Source organism: Vicugna pacos, chromosome 5, assembly GCF_048564905.1.
Source record: "Vicugna pacos chromosome 5, VicPac4, whole genome shotgun sequence".
In the NCBI taxonomy this organism is placed as follows: Eukaryota; Metazoa; Chordata; class Mammalia; order Artiodactyla; family Camelidae; genus Vicugna; species Vicugna pacos.
Genome location: NC_132991.1, coordinates 72,814,261 through 72,826,457, shown reverse-complemented (window position 1 = coordinate 72,826,457; position 12,197 = coordinate 72,814,261). Strand labels below are relative to the sequence as shown.

The 12,197-nt window shown below is 44.7% G+C and overlaps 1 protein-coding gene across 12 annotated transcripts in view; it reads right to left on the bottom strand.

The window, feature by feature from the left end:
• ANKRD44 (ankyrin repeat domain 44) overlaps positions 1-12,197 on the bottom strand; it is a 290,253-nt gene that overhangs the window by 190,119 nt on the left and 87,937 nt on the right. The window contains exons 1-2 of one of the 12 annotated variants that reach the window (XM_072961556.1): positions 3,873-3,922; positions 3,000-3,051 (exon numbers count right to left, since the gene is read on the bottom strand). The exons of the other annotated variants lie outside the window; for them this stretch is intronic. The gene's annotated coding sequence lies outside the window, so the exon portion shown is untranslated. Of the gene's footprint in view, positions 1-2,999; positions 3,052-3,872; positions 3,923-12,197 lie in introns of those variants that run through there. 12 annotated transcript variants of the gene reach the window in all.

Sequence of the window (12,197 nt, the reverse complement as noted above, 5' to 3'; positions counted from 1 at the left end):
CACCTTTTGCCCAATCAAGTCTTTCCAAAGCCCATGAGAATTTCCCTTTAAGCTTTCTCCTTCCTCTCTGTAGTCCTTTGAGTCCCATATGCATTCCTAGGAAAGGAGTTAAACTCTCACCACCTCTCCACGGGAAGCCAGGGGGGGATTAGGGATATGTGCAAAACGGAGTCACCTTCCTGGCCCCCGCTGTTCAAACCACTCTCAAATCTAAGGCAGTAGGCTGACCAGAACCTCAAGTAGTCTCTGCCTGAGATGCCTAGAGGGTCCCCTGCTGCCCACAAAACCAGGAAAGTCACAAAGAATGCAAATCTATCAGAGATCCTCTCAGTGGTCTTCAGCAAAGCATCTTCCCAATTCCCCCATCCAATGTCACAGCAAGGGCATTCAGTGGCAGATCTCAAAGAGAAATGATAAGGCAGCAAGAAGAGAGGAGTCCAAGAGACTAAAACACATTAGATAATATAAAATGGGAACTTTTGCAAAAAAGGACAGTCACATTATATTTCGTTGCAGAGACAACAACCCAGTTCATATTTCCTTTATTTCTCTGCATAGCACCCCACCAAGAAATGAAAAATACATTTTTAAAAAATTAATCTGGTACACTTCAGGTAACAACCACATTCCATTCAACAAAGATTGATTAAATGTAAGAAATTCACTAAGGGTAAGAAATTTGGACACTGAGATGTAATAATCAGTCTCTCCCTTGATGATGTTACTAAGGTGTAAGAGGAAGTCTACAAAGTTGTGTACGAATATACGCGACTTGAGCGCAAGGTAAATACCAGAGACATACGTGAAGATGGGAGACTGATCGCATCTGGCTCCCTGAAAGATGAAGCCTTTGAAATGAATTGGAGAGGATTTAAACAGGTAGAGATGGACAAAATGGAAAGGAAGCACTCCTACTTCAGAAGAATGTGAGCAGAAGACTCATTACACACAGAGAAGAGGTACATTTGGTTGGAGCCCAAGTGAAGTGAGGGAAGCTGAGAAGTAGTCGGGGATCCTACTACTGAAGGCTTTGAATGCCAGGCTTAAAAAATTTGGACTCTCATATAACTGGGGAGCCATGCATGGTTTTTGAGCAGAAGAGTTACCTAAGAGTTGTGCTTTAGAACGATCTCTCCGGAAATGATGGACTGGAATTAAAAAATCAGAGTGGTTCAACAAGTTAGGAGACCACAAGCAACAACGGTCTAGGCGAGAGGTCCTGGAGCAGAAGCCCTCAGATGTTAGGGTCTAAAAGGTAAAAGAGCAAGAGCTAGCTGACTCAGGCATGGCCGTCTCCATGCAGAAAGACTCTCACCAGCTTCCTGGGCAAGATGCAGGGCTCTCGGGAGCAGAGCTGCCCCGACCACTGGCAGAGGAGCACCGGAAGTTCTGCAGCACCCACTTTCTTTACTTTTCCACTTGTGCAAGCATCTCCAGTTGCCTGCTCTGTTCTGTTCAGCTCTGGGACAGGAAGTTCCTGGGGCTCTGAAGTCAGTTAGCATCCTGCATCTGTACAAGCTGCCACTGCTCTCCCCAGTCCACCACAGAAACCAGAGCAACAGGCTTTGGGTTTGGGCGCTACCTTCATAATTTAGGTTTTGATGAAAAGAAAACTTATCTTCATGTCATGAGCTCAAAAAACAAACAAACAAAAAAACCCAATCCAAGTATAATGCTGTCATTATTTCTTAATTCTAAAATTCAGTCAAAGAATAAAACTCTTTTTTTTCAAGCATGCAAAGTATGAAAATAGAAGTATTATGTGAAAGGGACTTTCTGATACATAAAAACCTCTATGCATTTTCTCTTTCTCTTATATTTGCTGGTATGTAATCTTAGTAGTTTCCCTGTTGCAACAATACAAAGACAAGGTAAAGAAAAAATGTAATAACCTTTCCCATCACCTAATGTGTATCCTTCCACATCTTCCCCCAAGTCCCTGCTGATACATCAAAATATAGATACAGATACAGAAGGTTACACTGATTGTTATCTCAGAAGTGGAAATTCACTACTTCCCTTTCTTGCTATTGGCAAGAACAGTAACATATTGAGGCTATCCTCCAGGTGGCTAGCTAGAGGATTACCTCATTTCTTTTCATAGCTATATAACACTCCACAAAATGGATAGATCACAATCTGTTTAGTTATTTCCCTATGGCTGGGTACTCAGGTTGTTTCTAGTTTGCCCCACAACAAACAGCCTCTGTCGATGTCTATCCTGACCAGTGCACTTCACGGAAAAGGGCTACCAGAGCTGAAAGCATTTTCTGAGAACCTACTACAGGCTATTTTTCTGACATATGCCAAAGAAATGTGTGACATAGTCCCTTCCTCAGAGAATGCCAAATATAGCTGGGGAAACAGCCTAACCCACACAGAACAATTAAGCCATGTAAGACGGGACCGAACCACGTTCTACAGACTTTACGCAAGTGGATGTGGGGTTTTCCTCCAGTACAATGACAGCTCACAGGTCCCTTTCGCCCTAACATTCTAAGAACCTTCTCTGATGCAGAAAAGGGGGAAACAGGAAGGGTTAAGAAGTCAAGGCGGTGTCTGAGGAGGAGGCAGGACTTGACTGAAGCCTGAGAATAGTTTAGATGGATGGAGAAACAGAAATTGTATCTCGGAGAGACAAATGAGCTGGGGTCCAGCACTGACATGAGTCCCATATACATTCAGGAGGGTGACAATACGCAGGCCCTTCTCCAGGTCACTGCATTTCCAAACACCCCACCTCATTCTCCTTCACCCCCACTCAGCCTCTGCTTTAAAGGCATAAAAGAACCCCAAGTTCAGCTGCCACAGAGCATTACACTAAAAACTGATTCAAATGCACTACTTCCAGCCAGTGTAAGCTTGAAAACACCCCTCAGATCTCCTCTCCCATCCTCCTCCTGCCCCTCCCCAGCCCTGCCAGCACACACACAAACACACGCCCACACACGTACACAGACACACACACACCTGTACACACACACACACACACACCCCACCTTGTTCTGTGCTCTTCAGACAATAGCTGTTGCTTAAATTGTTCCTGTCCATCTGGAAAATAACATAAGTAACATGGAAGAAAGTAATAATGAAGTTTAAGTGATTGTGATTTAACCCCAAAACTAAGTTCTTTTGAAAATCAAAAACTCAGTTAAAAATGCTGATATCGATAATCTGACCACTATACTGTTCGTCTTTCACTCCACGCTGCAATGCTATGTTTGCAACCTACCAAGTCCATTTAAATATAAAACATATTTAATAACATGTCTTCAACTTTACCACATTGGTAAATAGGATTTGAGAGTTCAGGGTACATGCCAGATATATATTAAGCCTTGATGCTGACTTTAAGTGGCTCTGTGACAAAGTTCTGAAAATGAATTGGACATAAGTAAATTAATGTGCTTTTTATCTCCAAGTCTTGAGATTTAAAAGTTGCAATGCAATTTTTAACTGAGGTGGCGCCACAGGGAAGTCTGTGGTTCTCTTTCTTTTCACTACCCTTCCCGGTCTAAAATTAGCTTTCAACATATTTTTTTAAACTTTAGGAAAACAAGATTTACTCCCAGGATGTTAACTTGAAAGCCAAATTCAAAGGCATAATCTAGACAATCATACTGCAGAAAATAAGGGCTTTTAATAAGGACAGAGTTACTGAGTTTAAATAAAACCTAATTTGCTATGTGTTTCTACCTAGCAGTAGGAAAAGAAAGCCCTCAACCTCCACTGTCCCAGCCCAACCACAGAGGCAACTGAGGTCTGAGCCTGGGTACCAGGGAGGCAGCCAGTGTCCCGACGCCTCCTGTGGCCTGACTGACCATAATTGACGTGCCACCTTTCTTGGTGGCTCCAAAGCCCCTTCTCCTCACCAACACTCTCCCTGACGTTGGCTCTAAATGGCTTGGAGACCTCACTAGCGTCCTCGCAGGGTAAATCCAGATTCGGTAATCTGCACGACACATCTAACATCCAAACCCTTAGCAACTGTTACCCAGTTACCACACAACACTTCAGTGGTTCCACACACACAATGTGGTCACCGTTCTTTAGAGATCACGGTCCCGTTGTCCCAACTGAGGGGGACTTCCGGCTGCCCTTCCTCCTCCCAGGGACAGAACTGGGCTTGCCCAAGGCAGTAAAACCAGGGTCTCGTGTGACGGACACGGCCTGCCCGGGCGTGTTGAGGCCTGTTCCCTCTTTTAGAGACTCTGAGTACATCCGGCATGTGCGAGTACATTCTGCTTCTTGAATCATGACCAATCAAAAATGCCACAACGAGGCCACCGAGGGAAGGAGAGAGAAATGATCTGAGAAGCCAGAGGCCTGGGTTTATGCCAGCTTCGGCGAGGAGGTGTTACATGACTAGGGACGGTCACAGTGTTAACAGAAACCTGCTTCCTCGCCAGAAAAGATGGGGTCAAAACAATCAACTCCCCAAGAACCAGAAAGGGAAGACCAGACCTCATGAGGGAAGAATCCACTGAGGGTCCAGGTGATGGTCAGCTCACTCTGTGACAACAGCAGGGTCACGGGCCATACTGGTCACAGCAGGGGAAGTAGCAGAACCAGTCTGTTCAGAACTGGTCAGAGGACTGGGACAATCAAGAAAGCGCAGTTCTCAAGGGCCTCTTTTTTCTTTTTTTCTTTCTTTCTTTCTTTTTTTTTTTTAAGACCTACATGGGTGCAGAAGACATTTGGCTAATGATTCACAGCTGGGCTGCATATCAGACTCTCCTGGGAAATTGGGTCACACCCCAATGAGCCTGGTGCGTAAGTCAGAAATGGAAATCCCAGCAAGGCACTTGAAAAGGCCTTCCAGGCAACTTGCATGTGCTCCTCAAACATGCAGTACTGAATCAAACCCTTCATACCAACGCCTTAGAAATAGTGCACTTTGACCCCATGACCCCACATCCAGGAAGCCACCCTAAAGAAATAACTAGATATGCACACAGTTTTTATATAGAGATGTTCATAACACCAGTACTCACGATCGCAAACATTAGAAAAGAACCAGCGTCGAAGCTAGGAAAATTATTAAATAAGTTACAATACACAAATAAAAAAAAAAGATATACAGATGGCCACCAGGTACCTGAAAAGATGTTCAACATTATTAGTCTTTAGAGAAATGCAGATAAACACCATAATGAGATACTACTTCAGACACACTAGGATCGTGAAAACAAAACAAAAAATAAGTGTTGGTGAGAATGTGGAGAAACGGGAACACAGCTCTTGGGAGTATGAAATGGCACAGCCACTGTGGAAAACAGTCTGGAGGCTCCTCAGTAAGTTAAAACGGAATTCCTAGATGACTCAGAAACTCCAAAAAAATTGAAAATGGGCGTCCAAATAAAAACTTGTACACAAATGTCCATGGCGGCACTATTCCAAGAGCCAAAAGGTGGAAACTACCCAAATGTTCATCAACTGATGAGGAGACAGAATGCGGTACGGTCATAAAATGGAATATCCCTCAACCACAAAAAGGAACGACATACAGTGATGGGTGTTACAACATGGACAGACCTTGGAAACATTATACTAAGCGCAGGAAGCCATGAAGGTCACAAAAAGGCCACTCGTACAATTCCACTTATATTAAATATCCAGATTAAGCAAATTCACAGAGACAGTAAGCAGATTAGTGACTACTAGAGGCTGGGAGGAGGAGGAGACAGGACGTGACTGCTTAATGGACATGGGGTTTCTTTTTGGAGTGATGAAAATCTTCCGGAACTTGGTTGTGGTGGTAGCTGCACAATATCGTAAACGTACGAAATGCCACTGAACTGTACACTTTAAAAATGGTTAAAATGGTCAATCTTATTCATGTGATACGTATCTTACCACAATCCCCAAAAAGGAGCACCATACATGAAACAGAATATTCTAGTTATTAAAATTGATCTTTTGAGGGAATTTAATGAGATGTGGAAAAAGCAATCTATAAAACTATTTCCAGCGTGATCTGAGCTTCATGATACATAAATATGCCCAGGAAAACAAGGCCTGAAGGAAATTTATAAAAGTGCCAAATAGGATGCTGACAGATACATTTTCTCTTACATTTTACTGTGATTTCCCAAATTTTCTATAACATCATTTTTACTGTTAAATATCATTGCCGTTAAACAGTGTTCTTTATAATCATAAAAATAAAGAACTTTTTTTAAAAGATGAGACCACCTGACACTCTGAAGCACAGATCGAAAAACATAGCAAGAGTAATGACAGGTCTGAAAAACCAGGTGGTGTCATGATTTTATTGGCGGGAGTGAGACAGTATTATGGAGTGTCTGAGACCGCAGTAGTCTGGAGAATTTGTGTCTCAATCCAGAGCTGGAATTGTGACTCCAGACTTTTTGCGTTTTTCAAGAGATGATGCTGGAGCTCCAGACTTTTCAGCAAAATGCCCTGATTTTTTAATGTTGGCAACTTACTCAATATTTTTCAAACACCCCAGGCCAAACAAAACACATCTGTGGACCGGATGTAGCCCACAGGCGCCAGCTAGCAAATTTCAGTTTATAGGAACAGGAATGTTTAGCCTGGAAAAGAAAAACCTTCGAAGGGACATAGTAGTCGCTTCCAATATCTGAAGAATGGTTGCGGGGAGACATGTGAACTTAATCCGTTTGTCTCAAGAGGGCAGAACCAGAACTAAGGGGCTGGATGTCTCTCGGAAGCAGAATCGGGCCCCCCAAGATAGGGAGGGTTTTTCACGTTAGAGCAGATGCCCAACAACAAACAGAGCAAGTGCAACAAGCCACCCGTCCCCTAGGTGTCCAGCAAGGGCTACACAAGCAGGATTCCTGTGACGGGTCAGAAGCTGGATTAGGTCAAAGGCTCCCAATTATGGCTGTGCATCAGAAACTTGGAAAAAACACAGATTCCTGGATCCCATCCCAGAACCCCGGGGTGAGGTCCAGGAATCTGTATTTTTTAAAGTGTCTCAGCTGCCTGGCAGATGGTTTAGAACCACTGCCATGAACCTGACTCTGCTGCTGGAAGTCTGTGACTCTAATCCATGGTGTGACCTAGCTGGCAGGGGAGGGTAGGGGGGACGGGAGAAAGGAAGGACACCTTATTGGAGCTTATCATGGAGCAGGCTCTGTGCTCAATGCTTTCCCTATGTCATCCCATGAAATTTTCACCACAGCTGCTTGAGGTCAGAAATGATGTCCTCCATCCCAGAGAGAGAGACACTAATGCTTGGGGAGTTCGTGTGACCCAAGGTTACTGCCAGTTACTGAGATCTTTCTGGCTCCAAATCACGTACTAGTTCAACTCCACCCCATTGCCCTCTCCAGCTCGTTCAACAAACATCTCTCAAGCATCCATGGGGAGCCAGGCAAGGCACTCGGTGGTGGAGGGGATTCAGCAGTGATTAAAACAGTCTGCAGCCTCAGGCAGCTTTGGAATCTAGTGAGGAAACCAGAAAAGTAAGCAATGGCATCCCAGTGTGAACTAGGGGGCCACCCAACCCAGCCTTGGCTTATCACGGAAGACTTCCAGGAGGAGGTAACATCAAACCCAGGGCCCTAAAGTAACAAGAGAAAAGGGATTCCAGGCTGAGGCTGCAACATCTACATAGGCCCAGAGGCCAGCGGGAGCCTAACACATGTGGTTTAATACGAGCGGTTCAGGGCAGCTGGAGCACAGGACACAAGGAGTGAAGTGGCCAGATGTGGGGCTGCAGGTGGGCAGGGCAGAGCCCGAGCATTCATGTGTCTTACTAAGATTTTGTCATTTACCTCCAGAGAAACAGGAAGGGTTGAGGCTTAACACAAAGGAGTGACATTTTTCAGACTCATGTTTTTACTGAAGATCAGACTGGCTGTGAGATGGAAATGGATTGGCAGGGCAGGGTTGACCAGAGTGGGGGACACCACATGGAAGGCTGGGGCAGTAATGTCAGATCAGAGGTGATGGTCACCCTCGCAAAAATGGTGGCAGGGCAGATGCTGTAAAGCCGAGAGAGGAACTGTGCCCTTTCCTTCAGTAAACAATATTACAGAGCCCTGGCTCCCTCCTGGCCTCTCTGCCAAAACTAGGCATACAAGGATGTCTTGCTGTCATGGAGTTCACCCTTTGTTAGGAAATGTTTGTGGAAGAATTTTCAAAAGTATTAAATAATATACAAAACGTAGGCTGGTTAATTACGTTATCAGTAACAACACAGTAGTTAAAGGATGTTAGGGGCTGGCTCCTCCCTCCTGCATCAGCAATTCTGAAAGAGCCATTGAGCATAAGGGCCCCACAAGGTAAGTCTGAAAAGTTATATCCTCATAAGGCTGGTCCTCTTCAGAATTACGTTTCTAATATTTATCTACGAGAATATAGAACAGATTGCCTCGGTGTTACGTCATCCGTAGAAAGTAAGAAGAATTTATCTACATTTTAATACACCATTCCCTGAATAGAAACGATCAACTTTAAAAATGGGAATGGCATATTAAATTAATAAATTAGAAGAATTAACAATTTATTAAATGTGGCCTCATACTAAATTAAATGAAAACACTTCTTGCCGTATACAAGAGAGATTCAGGGAACAAGTTTGGATTTATCCGAAAATGGACCACAGAGCAAGCAGCCAGAGAGAATCAGGACTCGGAAGGCAGGGAGCAGGAGTCTGGAGGAGGCTCCCTGCTCAGGGTTTTGTAGCAGATCTGGAGGAGGCTCCCCGCGCTCTGACCCACTGTCTCCAGAAGTCTGCACGTTCTCTTTCCTGAGTAACTCCATTCAGTCTCAGTCCTGGGTCACTGGTGAAGCTGGAACTTTCTTACCAGAGCCCCTGTATTTTAAGTCACAGCCACATTCTTTTCATTCCTTTCCTTGACTCCAGCAGAGGAATCATCCTCGATTAAACAGCTGTGCTTGTGGATGGCACATTAAGTTGCTTCTCTTTTAGAGGTGACTGTAATTGTTTTGTAGCTTCTCAGATGTCTCCTCTGATCTCTTATCATTCCAGCATCTTAATGTCCAGGAAGCAAAAGAGTATGTTAGCAAATGAATGTGTTCCATGCCAAGTCACTGAGAAAGCCCTCCTGTAGTTTCTTTTTTTGCCATGATGATGTTTCCTGACTGAGTTATATACCTTTCCCTGGTCCACCAGCAAAGGAGGCATATACTATTGGTTGGCGGTACTAAGTCAAAAATCTGCTTTCCTAAAAATGTTATAGAAAGAAAGAAATCATGCCCCATATAGATGAATAATCCTTACCTTTGCATTTGGCAAATCGGAGAAAAAACAGAAATGAGGAAGAGGTATCCATTCCCTGGGTTCTTATGAGCCAGCCTCCAAACAGAATCAGCTTTTAAAAATGTATCAGATTCCTAAAAGCAAAATTTTAAAGTCCCCCTCCCCTCCTTCATAAACTGCGCAGCTGGGACAGAAGGAGAGCAGACGCCACATGGTGATGGGGCTTTTGTTGCTATTCCTGGGTTACGGTTTTACAGTAGTCTTGGATAGTTCTGATGAACTATTAAAAATTACTTTCCTCAAACATTCTAAATACGTATTTTATTCTGGGTGTTCGAAGAGATCCTTGAGATTTGTTAAGTATTTTAGAGATTTCCTAAGTAACTTCACAGAAGACCCTGAAAACCAAGGTATGACCTAAGCCTGCCCACAGGTGCCCAAGTGGAGAACACTTGGTACCAATAACCACCACACACATGCCAACAGTGCAGAACCAAATGGAGGTCAGAGAGAGAGCTGGCCAGCTTCTCCTAAATTCTCGGAAGAAGTTATCTGAGTATCCATCCCACCTCTCCTCCCACCCTGGAGAAGCATGGAGGATAAATGACACATGAGGGAGGAGCTGTTAGCCCTTCAACTTCCAGCATCCAAAGGCTAGTTCGCTTTTCCGGTGGGAGAGGTGAGTGGGCAAAGCTAAGCCACGCCACATACCAGATGCCTATTTTTCAAGAATGGCTTTCATTTTAATGTTTTCAAATGGGTTCTAATGGTAACCTTAGAGAAGAACAACCCGAAACCCCATGTAAGTGACCCATTTTCTCCAGGCTGTTTTTCTCCCTCTCTCAGAACATAGTGTGATTCATCCATTAGGCTATCTGGAAAATAGGCATTTAGAATAAAAGCAAAGGGGCTACAACAGCCAGTACCATTAGAGGCAGCTCTTTGGTTCGCTTTGTGCTGTTCAAGTGATTCATGAATGCAATTCATTTCCTTGCCTGCGGTTCGCATGCTCACGGCTCTTTCGCGATGAAAAGGCAAGATGTTCCAAGCAGTTTCTTTGAATGGACCAAATCCTGGTGCTGTTTATGAACCCCAGATTCAAACCCCTGACTTCATAACAGCTCTTCATTATTCATGTGAATGGACCCCAAGAAGGGGACAAATACGAAATCTACAGAAAATAAGTTTTAGTTGGCATCCTGCTTCAGCCCTGCTAAATCATTTACCAGAGAAAACCTGGCTTGAGAACACCTTCTTCGGTACCCCGACCGCTCTCAAGTGGGAGAGCAAATGAAGAGAGAAATGATAAAATGACTAACGGCTAGAGAGCTGGAGAAAGGATGACAGGTCGCAGAGTCAGAGCTGCGCCTCCCTTCCCGGGCCTCTAGCAGACATCGCTAACCGAGCACGGCATGCTTCTCCATCTCAAAGACACAACCGCAGAAGCTTTCTCAGCACTCCAGTACTTCAGGCCATGGTTACCCACCAAGAACAGTTGGCCCACTTACCACTCTGGTTTAAGAGAAAGCTAGATGAGCCATTGGTGATTTACAAAAGTAAAAAGTAGATCAGTCTTTCATTTAGCTATTTTATTTATTTCCCGCTAAGAACTGGAATAGTTTACAGAAATCACCGTGAAAAGCTAGAAAGGTTTAAGCACTAAAACAGTTGCTTCTGATTTCTGTAAGATGGACAGATACGCAAGCTGCTGCCACACACAGCACGAGATGCCTACGGATCAGGAGAAGAAAGAACCAGGGCGAGAGTTTTAGTCCAAGACGGAGGGAACCAGGGCTGCAGCTGGCAGGTGAGGGTTGCCGAGGAGAGACGGCACTTTGGGGGCCTCACCTGGGGGAACGTGGGCAAAGCAGGAAATTGTTCAGGAACCACGGGAACCCACTCCTCCTTCCTGGAAGACTTCTCTTTGTAACAAAAGTTCCTTTGAGTGAAAGGTTCCCCTTCAGGCTGAAATCACCCGAGAGAGTTAGAAGAATATCACTTAGTCACTCTTATGCGGAATTATTTAGTTGTTTTTTTTTTCCCTTGACTCCTAAATAAAGGTCAGCAGCAAAAGGAGGATAGGTATTTTCAAGAGAGACAAGGAAAGAAAAGAAACATGATTTGGAGCCTCCTGAGAAGGGCCACCCAGGATCCAATATTGGGCTCAGGGACAGCAGAGCATCCTTGAGGGGCATTTTTGATTGGCTACTTCACACTAAGTACTTTGCACACATTATCTTGCTTCCTCCTCATCACTAACAGTGAATTATTATTAACAGCATCCTTTTGCAGATAAGGAAAACAAGGCTCAGAAACTGAAGTCATCCGACCAGTGACAGAAAAGTAGCAAAGGACTGAGGCTGGATCCAGGTCCAGATCTGTGTGGTTCCAGAGCTGGAGCCCTTCCCAGCACGCTGAGCTGGATCCCTTGGACAGGCATCAAAGACACACTTGGCACATTCAAAAATTTTCCTTAAGGCGGATGCCCGTCTTTATTGCATCACATTCTTTCAGAGTTTACGAAGGAAGCAAATTCTCCTCTTGCAAGATAGGTCTTAAAAGAGTAGGACTGCTCCACCTGTTGGAACACCTTGTCTTGGAGAGATTAGGGGGCTGGGAGGTCATGTGGACTGGAACGGCATGTGTCTGCTTCCTGCGGCTCAGATATCATTGCTCCCTCGTGGAGAGATGCAGCTTCAAAGGAGGTCAGAAACAGAAGCCGAGCGTGGCCTGAGCTCCACGCAGAGAAGAGTGAAAGACTAGAGGGGCAAATGCCCTCCTGCAGCCTCCGATGAAGCAGAAAGCATCCAGGGTGGAATCTGCTCCAATCTGTGTAGCAGCCTGTGAGCAAATCCTATCCTGCTCCATCAGTGGCTTCACCTAGGGACTACAGACACCCTCTCCCATCCGGGAGGCTCTACTGTGCACCTTATGCCAAGAGAGGGTGTCAGACCAGGGGGCTCCCTTCTCTAAGGGAGGCACA